General features: G+C 47.4%; 1 protein-coding gene across 1 annotated transcript in view; it reads left to right on the top strand.

The window, feature by feature from the left end:
• Positions 1-8,090, top strand: part of Hint1l2 (histidine triad nucleotide binding protein 1 like 2) — an 865,401-nt gene that overhangs the window by 850,515 nt on the left and 6,796 nt on the right. The window lies entirely within an intron of this gene.

Raw genomic sequence — 8,090 nt, 5'->3', positions numbered from 1 at the left:
TGACGTGTGTCTCTGGCTGCACTACGGGAAGATCAGACATTTGCCTGAATATTTGTCTTAGGCTGTCTGCAAGGGTGTTTCAAACAAGAAATACATAGGTTTACAATAGGAGGGAAACAAGGAAAGATTTGGGTCTATATGAGCAGTTGGTGGATTGGTCAAAGGAAAGGGAATGGCAGAAAAAAGAGAGGGAGGGATAAAGGAGGGGAGAAAAGTGGGAGACAGAGAGAGAGAGAGAGTGTGTCCTGGTTAGTTTGTTGTCAATTTGACACAAGCTAGAGTCATTTGGAAAGAGGGAACCTCAATTGAGAAAAGCCTCCAAGTTTCTCCAACAATTTATTGATTAATGATTGGGATATGTGACAGCTCATCCCACTGTGGGCAGTGCTGTGCCTGGGCCGGTGGACCTAATTTGTAATAACAAAGCAGGCTAAGCAAGCCACAAGGAGCAATCCAGTAAGCAGCATCCCTCTATGGCCTCTGCCTCAGTTCCTACCCTGAGTTCCTGTCCTGACATCCCTGTATGTCAGAGTATGACCTCAGAGTTGTAAGGTGAAATGCAAGTTTCCTCCCCAACTTGTTTTTAGTCATGGCATTTTATCACAATAATTAACCCTAACTAGAAAGAGGTGGGGAGAAAAGACCAGAATCATGCATGGGGATGTCTCCCTGTGTTCCAGCATAGGGTGGGGGTATGTGGGTGTGGGGTAGAAGTGGGAGAAGGGATGGGTGGGGGTAGGGGTAAGGTGGGAAGGGGGCAGGGGTGGTAGTGGGGTGGAGTGGGAATGGGGTTGGGGCAGGGATGGGGTGGGGGTGGGAGTAGGGTGGGCTGAGGCAGGATGATCGCAAGGCAAGTTTAAACTACATCTCCACATGAAGCAAACATCTGCTGATGATGACATCTGCTGCTGCTGATTCACTTTCCCCCAATGCTGCCTTAGTTGTGGGAAGATGCTGAAGTCCTGAGTGAATGTGTCTTTCCCTGGTCCAAACACAGAGGCCGAGAGCATGCGCAGGAGCCATCCAGCCCAGCTCCCTCCTCCTTGACAACTGCAGCCTGGAATCTGCTCTCCTCCAGAGAGCCTCCACTAAGATGAGCTCGCCCACTTCCTCATTATGCCATCTATAATCAAGGTCTTTTCAGCCATATCCCATGGCTCCGTGCAAGCACATGGCACACCGAATCCCAACTTTCCATTCCCCGTGACCCGAGTCAGGTCAAGCGCCAAGCCTTGGCATCTCAGCGTCCATATTGAGAACTTAGGTCATCTGAGGGGTTAAAGGAAAGATGAATATTAGGATGAGAGCCTAAACTGCCCTTGATAGGCTCCTCCTTTGAACTGTCATCTCTCAACTGCTGCTACTATTTAGAGGGGTACTGTGGAATCTTTAAGAGGCGGCCTACCTGGTAGAACTGGGTCACTAGAAGCAAGCCTTTAAAGTTGTATAACCAAGTTTCTACTGCTTGCTCTGCCTCCTGGTCAGCTGTGATGTGAACGGCCTCTGCCATACGCTCCTGCCTCCATAAACCCAAAGAAACCCTGAGTTAAACCCCATCCGACCTTGTTTATAGTCTTCCCATCGGGTAGTGTCCTGCAGTAACGTGCACTAAGACGCTGAGCCTCCTGAATGGCCTATTAACAGTCTACTAGGACATTGGAAAGGTTCATAAAAGTCTTGTGGATTTTCTGTGCGAACATTTTCACAAGCAGACGTGCGTCTGATTGCACACACAGCCACTCAGGCGTCCGCGTGTGATTTTTCCCCTCCTGGCATGTCCTTGCATAGTCACGGCTTATTAGAATTTAATTGGCTGCGTTAGGTGACTGCTCTGTGGTAATCTGTTAAGGAGACTCTCTTGCAGGGAAGAACAATGCAGCTTCCAAAGTAGTCTGAGAAGCCACCACACCCAGAGAGACTCAGGTCAGTGAGTGGACTCTCTGAGTAGAACCCTTGGCAGCTCATTCTAGTTTTCTCCTCTGTTTTGAGAAACACCCTGTTCAAAAACATGAAGAAGGAGAGGACTTATTTAGGGAAGTCAGGGCAGGTGCTCAAGCTGGGAACTGGAAAGCAGGAGCCAAAGCAGAGAATGTGTCTGCCTGATAGGATTCATGTCCCCAAACTTCCACAGCCTTTGAAACAGCACCACCAATGTTTAGGGACCAAGTGGTCAAATTCATGAACCTTGGGGGAAGGTTCCCAATTCAGATAGTGACTTGGGGAACCACAGGCTCTTTCCTCAGTCCCCAGAAAGCATCACCCTCCTTTCTGTCTCTGGGTATCTCTGTAAGTGGAATCGATGAGGCATTCGTCCTTTTGGCTAGTTTGTTCCCTTCATTTAATATCCACAGCAGTGACCCATGTTGTGGCATGCATGAGAATGCCCTGCTCCTTAAAGCTGACTAGCATTCCATTGCTCTCCAGCCTATCGAACTTCTATCAGGCTACAGAGGATATGATTGGATTGCATCCCATAACCGTTCTGGGAATGGTCCTTTTATAGAGGCAACCTCCCAAATGGTTTGAAAATTGTATCCGTCTGTGGATGGTTTCAGGTCGTTCATAGTCTCAGTTTGTGAACAGAATGAGGTAAACTACCATTGTATGTATAGAACCCATATCGTGTGAATGGGTTTTCTCCCATGGACATATAGTGGCTTGCTTTGGCCTTTGGGTTATAGATAAGGACGTACTGTGAGTGTGAATACATCATCTCTCCCTCCCACCCCTCTCTCGGCTCCCCTCCTTCACTCTGCCCCACCAAGATGTGACAGTTAGAGATTGATTAACACCAAGAGGAGACTGGAGAACCATTAACACCTTGGTGCAAATGTGTTTGAAGTGCTAGCTGTAAACGAGGCATTGCTTTCTAAAAATTAGGCCAAAGCGAAGCAGCGCATGGATGTGAACATCGCATTACCGTTTTTTTTTGTTGTTGTTGTTGTTGTTGTTGTTGTTGTTTTGTTTTTTTCTTTTCATTTAAGGTCTCTGAGCACATGCTGCTTACAGGACCTGCCAAAGCTCTTTTACCAATGATAACACAGCCCCGTCTCCCACTATACTGGATCATAATAATCTTCTTGCTTCTGCATCTGCTTCTTCTCTTCCTCCTTCTCCCCCTCCTCCTCTTCCTCCTCCCCCCTCCTCCTTCATGTTTATGTTCTTTAGGACTTTCATGCATGCATACAATGAAGTATGACCACACCCACCACTCATCTTCCCTTCCAACTCCCCCTTTCTGTCCCTATTCTTATTTCTCTGTCTCCTTTCCCTCCTCTTCTCTTTTGATAATCTAATAAATCCAATTAGTACCTCTCATATGTACATGGATGTGTGGCTACCCACTGGACTGTGGGAAACTTACCAGTGACCCCGCCCTTAAGACACCGCTTTCAACCACAGCTGCTATCAGCTGTCAATCAATTGGAGTGAGGCTTGAACAGCGGCTTCCTGATCTTTTTCAGAACCTGGGCTTCTGCACATCTTGTGTTGGTAACTAGAGATGCTGTTCATGAGTTTGATAACCATGTCTTATCCAGAAGACAGTGCACACACACACACACACACACACACACACACACACACACACCCTGAAGTAAGATATGACATCCTTCTGCTGCATGCCCAGGATTGGAATACCAGGCTCACACAGCTATGCGAGGTTTCTTTTGTTTGTTTGAGAAACCTAAAGTCTGCACTCCAAAAACGGCTTCACTTATTTGCTCTCCCCACCAACTCTCTGTCTGACAATTATCCATTCTAACGGAATGAAATCGACTCTTAAAGACATTTTAATCTGTATTTTCTTGATGGCTAAGAACACTGAGCATTTAAAAACAAACAAAAAACCCCAGGGTCCTCTACATAGTCTGGCTATCCTGAGACTCATTATATAAACCAAGCGGGCCTTGAACTCACAGAGATCCAATTGCCTCTGCCTCCTGATTACTGGGATTACAGGGGCGTGCCACCACCACTCATCTTGCTGATCACATTTGCAAAGGTATTTCCTGTACATTTATATTCTTCCTCTCAAGCCTTTTCTCTTCTGTCCCATGGCCCACTTTCTAGCTGTTATTTGTTTTCTTAATGTTTAGGTTTTTCAAGTTCTTGGTATATTATGGACACAAATCTGTTGGACCAATAGCTGGTGAGATTTCCTGCCACCGCGTGGGCTGCGACCCACTTGTTTCACAGTGTATAGAAGCTGTTTTGTTTTAGGAGATCCCATGGTGGATTGAAGGTCTTTCTTGTGCTATCAGTCTCAGAGAGCCCTTACCCATCCCAGCAAGTTAAAACACCAGCCTGTCTCTACCTCTGCCTCCGGCACTTCCTGGGCATCTGGTCTGTTGAATTCCCCAACTCGTTTGGAGTTGAGCTTCGTGCAGCCTCAGAGGTAAATATCTAGTTTCGTTCCTACATGTTGACATCCCCTTTTCCCAGTACTGCTTGTTGAGGAGTGCGTCTTTTCTCCAGTGTGGATCTTTAGAGTCTTTGTCAGAAATTAGTTAACTGGTTGCATAGACTTACATTGGGATCCTCAATGCCATCTCGTGGATCTACACATCCATATTGTTTTTATCACCATTACCCCCGAATTCCCTTGCCATCCATGGTCATTCCCAAAGGAAGCCCATTTTAACCGGGAAGCACACACAGGAGTTGCATGCATCTTAAACTGCTACCTTTTAATTTTCCAACTGGAAGAGGAAGCCCTAACAGACTATGGGAGGCTCAAACTTTAGGGGAAACCACAACACATATCTCACCCCTTCCTGAACACCTTTGTCCCCATCTGCTGCAGCTTCACTAGTCTCTTCCTGTTTTCTTGCTTGGCTGTGCTGGCTGGCCACCCCTGCCCATCCTCCCTTCTCTCTCCACTAAATGGCAATCTTCCAGAGAGAGAGGCACGCCACTGGGCCAAATAGTTTTCTGTCTACAGACTCTGTGCACGCGTTCTCGGAAGCCGTTGATAACCTGCCGGGATTCTTGGCTGTTCAGTGCAAGCTACTGTCACATTATCCTAGCCCGTCACACCCAATCATGTCCCATGTGTACCAAGCTTGGGAAGATGCACGGCACTGGGAGAAGAGACGCCCTCCTCAGCCTTTATGCTTCTTTTGAAAATGTGTCTCTCTTGGCCAGCTCTTCTTAGAACCACCATTTATTTAAAATCCTTTTCACTTTACTTTTATTTGACTTTAGTGGGTCTTTTGCCTATATGTATGCTTGTGTGGGGCCTGAAGGGGTCAGATGAGGGTGTTGGATCCCCTGGATTGGGAGTTGAGGACAGTTCTGAGTCACCCAGTGGACCCTAGGAATCCAACCCAGGTCCTCTTCGAGAGCAGCCACTGATCTTAACCATGGTGCCACCGCTCGACTCCTCCGTATTCATTTTTAATAAAGAAAACCATGGAGATGCATTGTTTGTTTTATAGATATATGAGGTAAGATAACCCTGAGGGTCCTGTGAAGAAAGCAGAGATCTATCTCAGGGTATCCATCCCAGAGCAAGCAGCCGAGTCCAGTGTGTTTGATGGTGATTGAAGCAGTGTGTCTGGTTTTTGTATTCCAACCTGTCACTATCTGTGCCGACCTTTGCTTCTCTGTGTCTCGAGGTTTGACCTGAACAGTAGGCTTGTTTTATGCATAAGCTCCTAGGGTTGTTTTGAGGAGTAATCCTTGTATGTAGTAAGCACTCAAGTAGTACCTGGTACACAGCAAGCACTCAAGCAGTGTTAATTATGATGACACTGTTAGCCTGGGCAGGACCCTCATGGCTCTGCAGCGCTCATAGCCTAAGCCCCTTTGGATGTCTCTTTCTCTGTCCCCAAAGTCCTTCTTCAATATCACCTCAAGGTCACAGCCTTCACCCAAGCCTGTGTTTTCTGAGTCTCCAGCAGTTACAAGTCTCATCATTTCCCACTCCACAAACCCTCGCAAGCACCTCCAAACAGCTCTGCTGTGTATTCCTGCACTTGTTAGGCCCCGCTTTGGGGGAACTGCACTGCCTGTCACACACTAGAAGGTACATTCATTGTGTGGATTAAATTTCTCCCTTTTTTGATGATCAATTTGTCCTTTTAAAAACGTGTCAATGAAGGCTGGGCAGTGGTGGCCCACACCTTTAATCATAGCACTTGGGGGGGCAAAAGCAGGCGGGTCTCTGAATTTGAGGCCAGCCTGATCTAGAGTGAGTTCTAGGACAGCCGAGGCTACACAGAGAAACCCTGTTTGGTTTTACACACACACACACACACACACACACACACACACACACTCCCCACAGGAGGAGTCAGGGAGGGAGGCAGGGAGGGAGGGAGAGATGGAGAGAAAGAGGGAGGGAAAGAAGAAAGTGTCAATGGGAGTTTCACCCTGGGACCCTGTGGCAAACGAGCCTGACTGTCTTAATTGAATGGCTCACCTCATGCCTCACACCTACAGGGGAAATTAACCTTCCCTTAACACTGTGGTCTCTGTTCTGTGGGAAGGCGACTACACAGGGCAGGCAGTGCCACCTGGCTCGTGTGTGTGTGTGTGTGTGTGTGTGTGTGTGTGTGTGTGTGTGTGAGCCATCAGAGTTAGTCTCTCTCTGACCACAAGCTCCCGGATGTCTGATGGTGCCTGGATGCTAATAACTGCATCTCATTCTTGGGCAGTTTTTGCTGGAGGAGCCACGCACGGAAAGCTGTGCTCTTGGCCTTCAGTCAGCAGCTTTATATTTAGAGACACAAGAGGCTAAATTGGCTAGTGTGTTCTCTTCCGTTTACCTCCGACACATCTTGGCAAGTAAAATGTATGCTGTTTGTTGATCTCCATCTACCCATTCAAAGGTTGCCTTCCATTGGTCAGAGGCCACAGACTCTTAACTACCGTGCTGTATCTGCCAGCCAGCAGTGATTAGAGTAACAACATCTATTCACACAAGCCTCGTGTACTGAAATGAGGGTTCAGTGTCACACGCTTAATATTTTATCTGCCTTAGTTAGGGTTTTATTGCGGTGAAGAGACACCATCGCACGGCAACTCTTTTCAAGGAAAACATTTAACACCATGCTGTCATCATGGTTGCAAGCATGGCAGCATCCAGGCTAGAGAAGGAGCTGAGAGTTCTACACCTTGATCCTCAGGCAGCAGAAGGAGACTGTGTGCCACACTGGGCATAGCTTGAGCACTTGGGGACATCAAAGCCTGCCTACAGAGTGACACACCTACTCCAACAAGGCCACACCTACTCCAACAAGGCCACACCTACTCCAACAAGGCCACACCCACTCCAACAAGGCCACACCTACTCCAACAAGGCCACACCCACTCCAACAAGGCCACACCCACTCCAACAAGGCCACACCTACTCCAACAAGGCCACACTACTCCAACAAGGCCACACCTACTCTAACAAGGCCACACCTACTCCAACAAGGCCACATCCAGTCCAACAAGGCCACACCTCCTAGTAGTGCCATTCACTCCGTGTGGCCAAGTATTCAAATACATGAGTCTCTGGGGGCCATTCCTATTCAAACCACAACAGTGTCCACACAAGGGCTCTACAGTCTTAATGGAGGAAAAGACTTAGACACGTAGGCTAGTGTGCATAAAGTAATAGGAGAATATTAAAATATGGCTGCCAGGGTAGGGCTTTAAGACACTGTGCCCTAGTGATGTTCCCTGTGAAAAGACAGAGACTTCCTCTTTAATGCATTCCAGAGCACTATGATTTGGGAGTGATGTGGAGGGAATAATGGGGGTGTTACTTCCCTGATTCTGACCCCAGGGCCTTTGCGCATCCTGAATCATTCATTATTCTTGATTTGCTTGGACTCTCCCTCTGCACATGTTGAGGGGAGTCAAATATAGATTTACGGCTGTTTGATAAGTTCGAAAGCAGATCCCCAAACTGGAAGGTTTGGGGGGCTTAAGTGGGCAAAGGTTTTAGGCGTGAGAGCTGTATGAGGGGTTCAGAGAGGTTTGTAGTCTTTGTGGTAATTACTAAAATGCAATTGGGATGTAAAAAAAAATGTAATAGGGACGTAATAGATGATCTATCTTAAAAGGGGAAATGACTTAGCTCTGAGTAGTCTGGTGAG

Source organism: Rattus norvegicus, chromosome 12 (genome assembly GCF_036323735.1).
Source record: "Rattus norvegicus strain BN/NHsdMcwi chromosome 12, GRCr8, whole genome shotgun sequence".
Classification (NCBI taxonomy): Eukaryota; Metazoa; Chordata; class Mammalia; order Rodentia; family Muridae; genus Rattus; species Rattus norvegicus.
The sequence above is the reverse complement of the archived record's forward strand: the minus strand, read 5'-3'. Positions and strand labels throughout refer to the sequence as shown.